A 15,249-nucleotide genomic window follows, 5' to 3' on the forward strand; every position below is an offset into this window, starting at 1 on the left:
GCCCTTCATCCTAGAAAAATCAGAAGAATTTGGGCTATCTTCCTTGCTGACATAAAAATAGTTCCAGTTAATGGCATTTGGAAAGCCTAGAGTTTTGAATACAGTCTTCCACTTGAGAAGGGGGCAAAGTTTATAATTTTGGGTGGAAATCATGTGAAAGTTAGCTGGTTCATCAGGCCTTTGTTTTGCCTTTTTTTGGATTTGCTCAAAATCAAAAGTCAAAGTGAAACTCGGGGGATGTGAACCCGCTTGAATCCAAACCAAGAGAGCGATGTGCCAGATCTCCCATGAACCAGAAACCACTGGGTTCTCACAGTCCTCGTCCAAACAGGAATGCACAAATATAAATCAAATATCCTCTTGTGCTCCTCACAGCTTTCACGGAAACAAGACAGAATATTAAAAAGATCTGCTCAGTTTTTGCAGCAGCAGCTACCAGAATATCCTGTGATCATTCGATAGCCGGCAGTTAATATCCTGATCTTTTCTCTTTCCTCGGTAATCCGGCCCTTTCCAGCTAACACTCGAGGCTGGCATGCACAGCAGAACCCCTCAGCATCTTCCTCTGCTGTACAATTTCACAGGGAAGACTCTGCACAATTCACAGTCCTTTACATCCCTGCTCGAGGAGCCGAGGAGGGAGACGGATTTGCAATTATATGAGAACCGCAAGCAGCCTGATCAGTACAAAGGCAGGGCGCTTAACCAGTCTGTGGCAAGCTGGAGTGCTGAGAAAACATTTAATGACATTTTTCCCTGTGGTTCACCTTGTTTGAGAACAAACCCCGGCTCCTAAATGAGAGAAGAAAAATAATAAATAATAAAAATCAATGTTTTTCAGTGCCGTCACTCATCGTGCACCGAGCAGTTTCTGGAGACATAAAAAAAAAAAAAAGAAAAGTGCTGGTCATGGAAGAACAGCAAAGGTTTCCTCTGTAACTAAGACACACTTGTTTGCAATAACATGTGTGCTTTTAAATGTTGCCAAGCTGCTGAGGCTGTCTCCCCTAAATGCAATCTTTAAATATGTAAGTGTTAAAAAAAACAAGGTAATGTTCAAGAAATGTTAAAGTAAAAAAAATAAAAAAGTTTGATCAGATGGTTAAAATCCAGTCAAACCAAAGACAACCTGTTTATGACCTTTCTATACTAAAAGCTAAAAATGTCATTTTTTTTCCCTACAAGATTAATTGCCATCACTTTGGGAGTAGTGAGCTGGACATTATTATATGATGTCAATTAATGATTAAAAAAAAGGTGGTTTTGCAAATGTAGCGCCACAGTCCCTGGTGCATTACATCACTTCTGAAAGATCTTAACACGTGATAAGCAAAGAACTCTTTAACCTAAAAGTCTGAATGTTACAACCTCATTTTTGTTGTAGCACCCTGTGCACAACCTTTTGGGCAGTTGCAATAAAACCAAGAAGTCAAAAGGAAAAGGAAAAATAACCTCTTAGGAGGAGAAGATACCCTCCTGTCCTGCTGCCTGAGTGTAAACGCCACGGAATGAGTCACCTTGGGAAATCTGGTGTTGATGTGAGGCTGTGCACTGCTCTGAGCAGGTTCTGTCATCCAGACCTGGTCGCAGGGTTGCTGTGATCCAGGTGTCATTCCCTGGATAATGCAGGTATCTCTGCCAGAGCCTTGGGAATGTCACCTACAGAACAAAATCTCTCCTGCCCAGGCTCTGCTGCCCCTCACGGGGTAACCACGAGCACTCATGGGCCTTATCCAATTCACGGGATTATTTCAGAGGGGTTTTACCTTTATTTCACGTCTCCTCCCATCACAACCTTTCCTTGCAGCAAGTTGGATTTCTGTCAGTGCCACACACAGCCCGACCCATTTTCCCAAGAACTCTTCTCCACTTTTAGCATCCTAAAGCTGCCGAGGCTCCTCTGCAAACGGACGGCACGCATTTAAAATACCTTTGTAATAATAAATACCACATGAACATATGTATCAAGCAAAGGATTTCAATTTTGATGACACTTGCTTCTCAAGAACAGACATTCTGGAAGGAAAAAAACGCTGCCAGCCCCAAATTGATTGACATTTGTTTACTTAACTCTCTCTTCTTGAAAGTCTGCACACCTATTTCAACCTTGAACAGTTTCCAACTGTGGTATACTGGAACATTTTTTCATTTATTAAGTTCAGTGTTGCCAACCCAAACAAAGAGTAATCAGTGATGATCCAAGCAGACCAAGCTGTCTAGCACCATACAATGTATCTGCATGCTAATTTTCAAATTCCCTCACATTTCCAGAGAACTAATGGGATCATTTTCATTCTGTTACAGCAACTCAACAGTTACTGAATCACCATCTGTGTTTTCGTTAACCTGAATCAGATATAAATTCTGTTATTGCAAGGTAGAGCAGCTTGTTTAATGATTCTTAATCTTTTCTTTAATTAAATCATGCAGCCAACCTGAAAAATCTATCTTAATGCAAATTAGGAGCTTTTTTGGCATTCGCTTACAGTAATGCACTAATAAGGTTAATTTATGAAGGTTCTCTTCCAGTCTGTACAGATGATATTTGTTCGCTGCATATTTTTAGCATATTGTCCCTTTTTGTAATATTTAAAAAAAATAATAATAAAAAAATGCTTATTTTCCCCCGCACAAAAGAGGGAGGCTGCGATCTACTTATTGTTTATTAGAAAGTTAGAGCACAGAAAATGAAAATCAGCCTCTCCCTTGTGCGAGTATCAGGCTATGAGGATGCAAAGGCACAATTCAGGAGCCGATTGAATTAAAGGGCTTTGGCCCAGCACTTTCCTGCCTTTGGCTGCTGGACATCAGGCCCCTGCTCTGATAATCATCTTGAAGATATCAGGGGGAAAAGTTTGTCTAAAACCTCTCTTTTTTTTTTTTTTTTTTTTTTTTTTTTTTTTTTTTTTTTAATTTTTTTTTTCTTGTAGGTGTGAATGAATAGTTTAAAGAGTAAATAGTTCTTGTGAAATAAGTCTGAATACATTTCTCAGTTGCACAATTGCTTCAGCTCTGGGCTCTGATGATCTCAGTCAAGAAAATCTCTGTCTTTGTGAGCATTCCTCCCAACTACAAAATGACTTGAAATCTGTTCAAGTTGCTGAGTAAAGAGCAAGCTTTTTTTTTTTAATACTTTTTTTTTTAGTTGGTTTTTTTTTCAACACCTCCTAGTAAATGGGGACAAAGACTGAATTTGGAAACACTGTCTTTGCTATTTAATTAAAATCACAAAGGCTGGCTGGACACTTTTCAGCAAAGACATTTTTTGCATTGTGAGGCTGCAAACTCCTGAAATCAAACATTCATTTCATAGAAATGTTCCTGTTTGGACTAGGAATGATTTATTTTCTTTTACTATATTTCTCAGTTCTAGGAAAGGACTCCTCACCTCAGCTGGAAGATGTAGAATTTCATTTCTCCTTGGCAAGAGGATTGATTGTCCAAGCTCAGCAGGGCAGGCTGGTGGGAAGGGGAGATCCATCTCAGCCCCTTCTTTTACCCCCACTCAGCCTTGTCCCACCTCCTTTTCCCTTTTTCCCTTTCCCTCTTCCCAGCTGGACTCACTCCATGCCTGACTCTTTGAACTCTTTACACAAAACCTGAGGGTTTTGCCCAAGGATGAAGGAATTTAGGGAAGATGTGAAACTCTGTGTTTAATCACAGCACCATGGAACAGCTTTGGGATGGATGATTGAGGGGAACCTTCCTACAGCTTCCCTGGAAAAAATGTGTCACGCTATCCATGGAATGATTCCTGGCTTTTTAAGGACTCTAGCATGCCTGTTCTGCTCTGAATTTAGGATTTTCTTTTGCTTTGCCCATGCTCACATGGGGTTTTTGCACCCATGGAATTTAAGAATGGGAGGTTTACATCTTTCTTTCCCCTCTTCACTTTGGAAAACTGTCTTCCAGACGTTGGTAGTTTTTCTCTGTAATATTAGCACAGCAAGAATGACAAGTAATTGTTTTCCTCCCCATTTAATTGTACCTATGTGTTCTTAAGTCTATTACATGCTTCGCTTCATGCTTCACCCACTTTTAAAACATGCACATAAATGAGTATCAGCAGAAGAGTGTTTTAATACAAGCCCAGGATCTTGTACAACATCTTCTGTAAAGGCTGCCTATATAAAAATTAAATTTTAAAACAGACAAAAACCCCAAAAGAACAAAAACATAAAAGAAAATTACTGATTCCAAATTCTGGACTATTTTATGGGGAAAAATATAGACAGGTCTTTTTTCTCTCTTTTTTCAGCAACACTTAAAACTATCTGCCACTTTTCTTGGTTCCTTTAACAGAGAGAGAAAATGAATATTTTGCAATTTCATCCTAAAATTGAATATTATTGATATTAGGTCAATCTACAGTGCCTTTTCTCATCTATTTTCTCTTAATTTTATTGTTTTCTCTGCATTTGAATCATTTTCCTGCACTTCTCAGAAAGGTGACCAATCTCAAGGGGACAGAAAAATGGTTGACAGTGACAAATCAAATTGCAGCATATTCTCAGGTATTAGAGAAACACTGCCCAAATAACTGAATTATTAAACTGCCTCCTAATGAAAGTTCTCCATAAGAAACCCCAAAAATCAGAAATTGAGCTATTGAATCATGAAGATTTTTGCTCTAACACTATCATGAGAAAAACAGGGATGAAGACTGCACTGGAGATTTGTCCACCACTAAGGGGGAGAGGGAAAGAACATGATCCTGTTTGACACTAAAAATCTTGGTGGGTTAATTACCACCTCCCCAAGGAGAGAAATTAAGGCGGGGAGGGCATTCTCGTGATGACAACCTCTACCCAACAGCAAGCTTTGCATTTTCCCAAGGCTGAGGACAATTTTGCCCTGACAAATCCAATCAGTGATGCTCAGGCGTACCCTCCAGAGCAGAGCTCAAATTTTTGAGGATGCACAGGGCAAAAAGATGGACTGCAGTAGGTCATTATCAAAAAAATTACAATATGTTTTGGCCAGTGCTGAAATGGCACAGTTGGCCTGAAGTCACATCAAGGTCTTCTGGCATTTGAGTCTTTCCCCAATGGCTTTGTGCAGTAAAGTGTTAATTCCCCCTGAGCATTTTATGTACTTAAGGCAGTAACTTTAAAATAAAAAATTGCAACCTTAGAGCAAAGCTGCTATTTTGAGAATTTTAAGTCATTATTGACTCCTGTCAGATCAGTTTCTAGACTTATTGACTCTAGAAGTAAATATAGACTGAGAGAAAGCGAGGTCAAGTCAATATTTATCTTGCAGATCAATACATTTTGATACTAACCAAAAATTAAGCTCAATACATGCATACTTTATATGCAACAAGGTTAGGAGAGATCCATTCAGAAAATTTGTCAATTTGAAATTTCCCCACGGAACCCAACCTTTCGTGTTCAATTTCCATTAGAAAGTCTGTCCCTTTAAGGGTGGTTAAGTGACAGGAATCACAACTCCACATCATCCCATCAGGTGAGTGACAGCAAAAGGAAAAAAGGGGAAAAAAACGAAGTGAAAAGATGAGAGTTTAGTTAAGGTGTTGGGAAGTTGGAATTGGTTAAGGCAGGTGAGTTATGGAGGCATATGGGGACTAAATATGGAACTTGATTTATGTAAATTGTACCTGCAAGGCCACTTTGGATGGGCCTTGGGACAGCCTGGGCTGGTGGAAGGTGTCCCAGCCCCTGGCAAAGCTGTGGAATGAGGTGATCATTGAGGTCCCTTCCAACCCAAACTGTTCCATGATCCTCTGTTTCTATATATGAAGAAAAAGATGAAAAAATGTGGAGGTGGACTTGCAGCAAGATGTGGCACCAGCTCCTAAAAGGAGAGGTCAGGAGTTCCTGGGCTGCAGCAGGGGGGATGCAGAGGTGGTGGAAGTTGGGGAGCTCTCTGTGAGGACTGAGCTGATGTTTCCTGGTGAAGGGAGAAGAATTTGTAAACTATGTAAAAATTTGAAAAGCCTAAAAAGCAGAAACCAATAATTTAGTGTTTAATGTTCCCACTTTACAATAAGACAAGAAAAAGGCAACTTTATAATTCACAGTCTGGCATAACATGGGTAGAAATTGTGTCTTCCCTTCCCTTCCCTTCCCTTCCCTTCCCTTCCCTTCCCTTCCCTTCCCTTCCCTTCCCTTCCCTTCCCTTCCCTTCCCTTCCCTTCCCTTCCCTTCCCTTCCCTTCCCTTCCCTTCCCTTCCCTTCCCTTCCCTTCCCTTCCCTTCCCTTCCCTTCCCTTCCCTTCCCTTCCCTTCCCTTCCCTTCCCTTCCCTTCCCTTCCCTTCCCTTCCCTTCCCTTCCCTTCCCTTCCCTTCCCTTCCCTTCCCTTCCCTTCCCTTCCCTTCCCTTCCCTTCCCTTCCCTTCCCTTCCCCTCCTTTCCCATTTTTTCATTCTTTTTTACACTGTTTTTCCCTTCTTTTATCCCCTCTCCCCCCTTATTTCTTTCCTTTTTATTTTTCCTCCTTCTTTTAATTTTTCTTCTTACTCTTTTTCCCCTCTTTTTTTTTGTTGTTTTGTTTTGGTTGATTTTTTCTTTATTCTTTTTTTTTTTCTCCCCCCTCAAAGCTTCTATCACAGCCCAGGATGCATTTTCACCCCAGATAAGGGCAGTGACCTCACATTTACACAGCACCTCTCACCCCAAAGGATCTCCAAACGCTCTGCAAATTTAACACAGGCTGCTCTCCACGCTTGGAAATCCCTTCACCTTCTGCTGGAGCCCAGGCAGCTCCTGCTGAGAGCAGCAGCACTCACAGCACTCCCCAAAAACTCAGGGGAGAGGGGGGATCCCTTCTCCAGATAAAATAAAATAAAATATAAAATAAAATAAAATAAAATAAAATAAAATAAAATAAAATAAAATAAAATAATAAAATAAAATAATAAAATAAAATAAAACAAAATAAAAAAATCCAGCAAGACTTTAGACAGGCTTAGAGTAATTCCACAAATCTGGAATCTGGCCAGAGCACTGCAGGTACAGTGGATACTTTCCCTGGAAAAGTTGGATGTGCACAACCAGGAGGAAAAGGCATAAAAGTGAGTGAATGTTCCTTGCCTTTTCAAACCACTGCTCTTTTCATCTGGAAAAAATATGTTATAAAAATAAAACCTGTGTGGCTGTACAAAACCCTTCCTTTGAGATAATTTCAAAGAGAGTGAAGATGGTAGAATTATATATTAATTGGTAAAACATGATTTCATTCAAAGTAAAGTGGTGAATCTCACCAAATTTAGTTCTGCAAATGCAGCAAAGAATATTCCTCATCCAGCATAAAAAGGTGGCATTTGTTTGATTTCGGTTTGATGAATTATTAATTTTATCACAGCTAAGATGACAGCTAATATTAGGACATTGAATTATTAATTTTCAAATGTGGCAATAAAAAAGCAGAACAAACACAAATTGAGACACATTTTAGGTGTGAGGTGACTTGCTTACATAATGTGTGTGAGAAAACAAAACTGCAGAGACAGAGATTTAAACCTTGCCAAGCAACTCTTTTGCCTTGAAACCTCAGGTAGGATTTTTAGCCTTCAGAAACAGAATTCCTTGACTACACTAATGTGCCCATTGAATATCACACTCCTCCTGTATTTTCCAGCCAAAAAAGGTCTCCAGGTAATTTTTCTGGCTGTGGATACAGTTTTGGGGGGCAAGGAATAATAACGGGATGTGTAACCTCTGTAGAATGTTCATTTTTCTTTTTTTTTTTTTTTTGAGGATGAGCGGGTTGAAAAGTACAAGAGAATATTATTTTAGTTTATTCTTTTGCTCCTCTTTCCTGCTGTTTTTTTCACCACTGCTTGTCATGTGGCACAGGGTAAATAAGCACTTCAGGGCTTGTTTCCTTAAAACTGTTTCTGTGAGGTTCCAGCCTTAAGAGCCAGCACAGGATTTATCTGGCTCCACTTCTGCCCTACAGGCTAATACTGATTTTCCTGTCAAATGTCTCCTTTGCAAATATTCTTCCTTCCCAACTCTCCAAATGAAGATGGGAGCTTTGAAGTCTTTCTTATTCCATGGCAAAATAGTCAACAAAACATTTCCAAATGTCATACCTTTTTTTTATTTTATTTTTTTTTTGAGAAGCAGACACTGGTGCAATGCTGCCCCTGAACGTAGGGTGAAACAAGGATCTGAAAATGAGCACAACTCGTGTCCATCAGGGATGCTGACATGTATAGGTGGGTTTTTGAGGGCAGCATTCCCAGGCCAAAGAAGAGAAACAGCTGTCTGTCCCCAAGCCTCACTGGGAATTAATCCAGCTCAAAGCTGGATTAACTTCTATTTAAAAAAAAAGGAAAATAAAAAGGCCACAAACTTGTATCCCACTGCCACATATGGCGATTATTTAGACTACAAATATTAGGCTGGGCTAGCTGGTTGGGTACTGAAGAGAGGCTGATTTAAATCACTTATTTTTATCCTGCTGACAAAACGGGGTGGGGGAGAAAAAGCATCTGTCACCCATCTGAGAGGGGAGAGAGGCCACGGTGGAAGGGGAGTGCAGGGGGTGGAGAGGACCCGGTGTGAGAGCCCAGGAGGGTCTGCCCAGCCCCTCTGCTCAGGCAGGAGCTCACCTGGCTGCTGGGACAGGGGTGGAAGGTGGGCAGAGGTGGGAAGGGAAGGGATGCTGAGCACTGGGGGAGCTGATTTGTCCTCTGATCTCTGTGCTGATCCCAGGGGATTGCTGCTGTGCTCAGAGCTGGAGCAAATTTAGGCTTTAAAGTGCAGCCTAAATTTGTGCTCATTCCCACTGAGTGAACCTGCTAATTGCTCAGATGAACTTTGGCTTGCTGTGTGCTCACCTGAGAATTTCAGCAGGGACAAAAGTGTTTGAAGTGTTCAGTTTTTCAGGTGTGACCACGACCTGCAGTGCAGGTGTGGTGGGAGCTGAAGGTAACATCTGCTGCAGGTGTGTGAACACTCACAGCAAAATCCCAAACACGGGCTGAAGCTTTAAATCCAGGCTTGGGTCAAGAGGAGAAGGAAGTTCTTGGTGCTGTCCCAAGGATTGGGGTTTATTTCCCAATGTCCCTCTTGTAGGGAGGTGGTAGAGATAAAGATCCCTCCTTAGATCCATTTTATCATGGACTTCTGCTTCATTCTGTTAACTTTGAAAAGAAACCTCATTTTTCTTCTTTTTTTTTTCATTATTTGAGTTTTGTTTGTTTGTTTTCCATTTCAGTGGGGCATTCCATGGTCACACATCTGCCATGGCAAGAGAAGTGATTCATGGGTGTGCTTCATTCATCCTGGGTTTACATGTTCATGCAGAACATAACCTTTTTTCCTCTCCTCATACAAAATCAGTAGAGTTTATAATAAGTACAAAACCCAGTTGGTCACATCAGAGTGAGTTTCAAGATCAGCCTGACTTTGCTCAACCAAAACCTGAGGTATCTCTGCTCTGGGTGGGCATGACATAACCCAAAATTCCAACATCTGCCACCAAGCAACTGTTTTCCTAGTGGATCCCAAAATCTTTTTGAAGGTTCTCCTCCCTCTGAGAGGAAGAGCCACAAAGAACTAAAGGATAACCCAGTCTCGCCACCTTTCAAAGGTGATTCTGAGTGTGTGGGTTTGAATTTCTCTGGTTTCACACATTGCTGGTTATGCTGCCTATTATAAAGGATTCAGTAAGACACACTTTCTCCCAGTGGTATTTTATTTTGACACATCTCAAATGAAAATACAGCTCATTATTTTATACAGGATTCAAATGTGTTGTCACCTGGTTTTCATGCATTAAAATGTGATTCATTTTTTGCTGTAGGTACATGAAAAAGCAGAATGAGTCTGTAAAGAGCCTGTTTAGTAATTTATTTATCTATTTATTGGTCATCCAAAAATGGGGCAAATGTCAGGCTTTTTCTTCTTTTAAAACGTGTCTGTGTTGAGAATGCCAGTGCTCTCTTGTCTGGCCCTGTTGCATTCTTATCTTCATGGTTTGGCTCTCAAGAGGCATATTTAAATTGTCATAAATGTAGTAAAACTTTTCAGGAGAAAACACTCAGAGACCTTGTTTATTTAAGTTTTAAAAATATTATTTATCATGCCCTGTAAAATATCATGTATCAATCCCCCAGGGACAGGGCAGCCTTTTCAAACCAGTGATAAGCTGAAACTTTGTAGAGGATGCAAATTAGGAGCTTGATTAAATGAAAACTGGTGTTAAGTCTGTGCCTGGTGAAGTTTCTGTAGGCACAGCAGCAATTAATGTGGGGCCAGCTAAGCAAATCTGTTGTGAACACGTTTCATTTTATGCAATATATATACACAGAAAGCAGGAAATTTTGGCCCAGGTGGATGTGCCAGTCTGTTGAGATTACCTGATCCAGGAGGTGTTTAAAATTATGGAAACCACAAGAGATCAATACTTCTCCAAACGTCTCTGGCACATGGAATAGGGATTTTTTTTTTTTTTTTCAAAAGAATGTATTTCTTCTGCAAGCTTCCAACAATACCCAATCCCCCTCTGAAAAAGGAGCCCATTTAAACTTGTGACAAACCAGAACCAGCACTGGGGAGGTGGCCTCTGATCCCCACGCTTGAATTTCAGTCTTGGAACAGGGTGCAGGGTCTGGATTTAGTCTGAATTTTGTTTCATTTGCAGTAGAACAGCGGAGCTGGCAAGCTCAGGCACTACCAGTGCTTTGTGGAAGCCGACATATGAATTTGTTCTACAAATGTGCCAGGGACACACTGATCCAACAGTCAGATCACTTCCAGAAGACACAGAGTTGGATCTCTGAGCTGACTTCAAATTCTTTATTATTACTATCCAGTAAAATTAAAAATTCTGCATCAAGAAACCAAGTGATGAATGCAGCACTCAGTGATATCCCCTGAAAACGTCCTCAAATGCATAAAATGAAATAAATAAATAAGCTAAAATATCCCAATCTTTCAAACAAAGAGGGTCACACATGGCCTTTGGGACTTGAAGTTGCAGACAGGTTTTGGGGGTTTGTGCTGGATTTTGGTGGGACAAAGTAACTGAAGTGAGTTTTGGTTGCAGGAAACAGAAGAAATGTGTGTGGGAAGGATGAAAAGGCCAACAGGAGGAAAGAGACAATAGGTAAGACAGAAAATCTCTTCAGCATTGTGGTGGGGTAAATCCTGCAGGTTTATTACATGGAAGAACATTTTTAGGTCTTTTTGTCTTTTTTAATATTTTTTAAAAAGTCTTAATCTTCCTGTATCATGACACAAAGTTCCTTTTCTGTGCTTCTATTAAAGGCCACTAACTTTAGGTTCTGATGTCTTAATTTTATATTTCTGAATCTAACCTGCTGATAGCTGAACATGTTGTTGGAAAAGGAGATCCTGAGGGAAAACCCCATAAAAACAAAATATATCAATAAGGAAATACAGTAACTGTGATGTGATATTATTTGTGCTTTATTTTTGAGTGGATCAGAGGAAGCTTGCCTGTCACTGCAAAAGGGAAAGGATATGAGAATGAACTCTGTCAGAAAATACTGCTTTAAAAAGCTCCTCCTTCTCTAGGATGAAAATACGTTCCTGCAAAAAAAATATAATAATTACGTGTTGATTTTTATTACTGTGTGAGAATGAAGAAAATATGAGCTGCAGGGACAAGGAGGAGTGGTCTGGTGTGTTCAGGCTGGGATGGTGTTTTACACACCAGCAGTCAGAGAGGAGAGTGCAGGGTAAAAAATGGGGAGCTGCTGGATCCTGAGTCACTAACGTTGGCCATGTGGTGAGCTTTTCCACAGTGCCACTCATTTACTGTCCTGAGAGGAAATGAATGATTTTTTTTTTCCTGGTAACTCTTCTCCAGTTCCTTTTCTATTTGAAGGTAATGGAAAAATAAGAGAAAACCCCCACTGACCTGCTGGATCCTAGCTCAAGGACTTCTAAATACATTTTAAAATTAAATAAACCCACAAAATTTTAGACACTTATTATTCATCCAAACTATGCATACAGTTCAAGGGAAGGCATTATTTCACTTATCATGGGTTTGTCCTCACAGTGACATTGAAAACTGTGAACATCCTTTTCCATAAGTGCCAATACTTAAAAGAAAATCTGAATTTTTTAGTTTTTATAGACTCACAGGATGGTTTGGGTTGGAAGAGAACTCAAAGCTCATCCTGTTCCACCCCTGCCATGGGCAGGGACATCTCCCACTGTCCCAGGCTGCTCCAAGCCCCATCAAACCTGGCCTTGGACATTCCAGGGATGCAGGGGCAGCCACAGCTGCTCTGGGCACCCTGTGCCAGGGCCTCCCCACTAAGATTTTCTTCCTAATGTACCATCTAACCCTGCCCTCTGCCAGTTTGACTCTATTCCCCCTCGTCCTGTCACTGCAGGGCCTTGTCCAAAGTCCTTCAAGCAGGCAGGGACAAGGAATGGCTGGAAGCTCCACTGCTGGGAGCTCAGGGATGAGATAACCATCTCTGCAGACAGCAAAAACCAACAGAAGTGGCAGAGATGCTGAACAATTTTTCCTTTCAGGTAATTTGTTTTCATGTAAATTTATAATTTATTCCCTTTTCTTCTTTTTTTTAATTTTTTTTTTAAATTTCCTTTTTTACTTTCTTTTGCAATTGCAAATGTTTTGAGAATCCATCATCCTCCCAGGTTGATGGTAAGGCCCTCGTGACCCAGCTGTGAGTCACCATTCCCAGCTGGGTGGCTCTGAAGAGAGAGAAGAAGCTCAGATGTGTCCCTGATTCCCCACCAGCACGGGCCAGGAACATCTGTCTGCTCCTTCCCTTCCCTCAGACGGTCCCAAGGAGGGGGCAGACAGGCAAGCAGGAATATGAAAGGGAAAGGATCAACTGGCCAGGTTATATTAGCCAACTTAAATAATTCCTCTTGGCTGTGGAAACTATCTTCCCATCCAAAACTGATTTTTCTTCTTTTTTTTTTTCCCTTTCCTTTATATTTTTTTCCCCAAACAGGAACAATTTATTTCCACTTTTGGGCAGGTTTCTTGGCCAAGGGCGAGCTCTCCCCGGTGCCCCCCAGGTGACCTCAGAAAGTGCCTCAGGGACCCAACTTTGGTGAATAGCAAAATCAAAATATGCAAATCGAGCTTGGATTATCACATATATAATCATGCAAACATTTTTTCCCTGCACTGCTGCGTGTGCCCAGCTTCCTGCCCTAGTGCTCTGAGTGCCTCAGCTCTGTCTATAGCTGTTGAGCTGAAGCACCCGGGGATGGCTCCTGAAGCAGGAAGAGAGTTCAATCTGCAGGATGGTTTTTCCACACACTTTCTTTCCCGCTCCCCACAAGACAGTTGCTGTTCCTCCGGATTTCGCTGCTGCAATTTGGATGCGTCTGCTTCAGAGAGGGGATGAATGCCTCGCTCAGCCTCTTCAGTCCACTCTAGTTCTATTTTAGTTTGAGGAGCCTGTGCTACTTGGAGAGGGGGAGAAATTCCTGCCAATAACTCGATCTTTCTCTAAAGTTCGGCATCTCACACTGGGAAAGAAAAAAACAAAAAAAAAAGTGAAAAGTAAAATTACAGCATGCAGGGCAGGGAGCTGAGTGCTGGAGTCGGGTTTAGGTGACAAAAAGGGAGAATCCTGAATCCCAGAATGGGTTGGAAGGGACCTTAAAGATCATCATGTCCCAACCCCTGCCATGGCAGGGACACCTTCCACCATTCCAGGCTGCTTCAAGCCCCATCCAGCCTGGCCTTGGGCACTGCCAGGGATGCAGGGGCAGCCACAGCTGCTCTGGGCACCCTGTGCCAGGGCCTGCCCACCCTCCCAGGGAAGAATTCCTTCAAGGTACAAGTGATGAAGTTCACCTGGGAATTTTATATCTATATTTGTAATGCTCTATGCAGTATTTTGAGTATTAACAAAGGCCCAAACTCTATTTATTAAAAAAAAATCCGTAAAAAATTTACATTTTAAATTAGTAAGGAAAAAAAACTAAATTTTTTTGCAAGTAATTAATTTTTACGATATTATTTGTATATTTTGCCTCAAATTTTTAATACAGTCTCAAGGAATGATTTATTTTCACAGCAAGCCTTCTGTCTAAGCCCATAGGGAAGCATTCCCTGTGCTACCCCAGGGTGTGAGATGGGAGCATCCTGTGGGCTGAGGGGCAAGAGGAGAGGAAGTGTCATCCACAATATCTGAACAATGAACAGAGCACCTTCCCACAAAGTCAATTATCCTTTCAAAACAACCACCACACACCAGGTGAATGTGGAGGAGGAGCCAGATGTTGGCATTGTGAAATTGTGATATTAATCTAAAGGGAGGGTGGAATTTATTTTATTTTTAAATGTTGCCTTTTTGAGGATTAAGTTGGATATTTTCAACATAGTTGATAGAAGAGAGTTATGTCCCCCAAAGCCTGAGTTTGTTTCAAACTCAGTAATTTTTTTTTCTGGACAAAGCATGAAATGAAGAACCCACTGTGAGTCTCAGAATACGTGATTTGAGGTAAAGTGCCACGTCAGCTGATGCTTTCTAAAAAATATACATGCATCAAAAATTACACATCCACCAGTGTGTACTAGGCTTGGAATAGCCTGGTTTAGTGGAAGGTTTATCTGCTCTAGGGATAGGAATCATGGAATGGGTTGAGTTGGAAGGGACCTTAAACCCCATCCCATCCCATCCCATCCCATCCCATCCCATCCCATCCCATCCCATCCCATCCCATCCCATCCCATCCCATCCCATCCCACCCCATCCCATCCCATCCCATCCCATCCCATCCCACTCCTGCCATGGGCAGGGACACCTCCCACTCTTCCAGGTTGCTCCAGACCCCATCCAGCCTGGCCTTGGACACTTCCAGGTGTTTTAACTTTATGTTTTATATCTCTCAGCCCCTGTGCTCATTCAGGGACCTTTCTTATTTATCCAGTTGGACAACCTAAATTACTTTTATTGTAACGCTGGAGAAATAATTGTCTTACCTCTCTTAGGACATGCTGGAGGGTTTGCTCTCCCCTTGCTATCTAGGTAGTTATCAATCCTTCTGCAATGAGAACAGAATAGACTTTATATGCCTAGAAATTTCTTATGATTTCCAAGCTATTATCCCCAAATCCTAATTAACCATTATTAAAAAGAATGTGTCCTTTTTAGAACGTGAGATACAGCAGCACGATAAGATACGCTGTGAAAATCCCAAATATCACATAGTATCATTTTGCTGCTTTACTTTCCTTCTTTTATTAGAGATTTCCAACATACTGCTGCATTTCCATTCCAAGTGGCAAGACTCAATAGTATATATTC

Source organism: Prinia subflava, chromosome 6 (genome assembly GCF_021018805.1).
Source record: "Prinia subflava isolate CZ2003 ecotype Zambia chromosome 6, Cam_Psub_1.2, whole genome shotgun sequence".
In the NCBI taxonomy this organism is placed as follows: domain Eukaryota; kingdom Metazoa; phylum Chordata; class Aves; order Passeriformes; family Cisticolidae; genus Prinia; species Prinia subflava.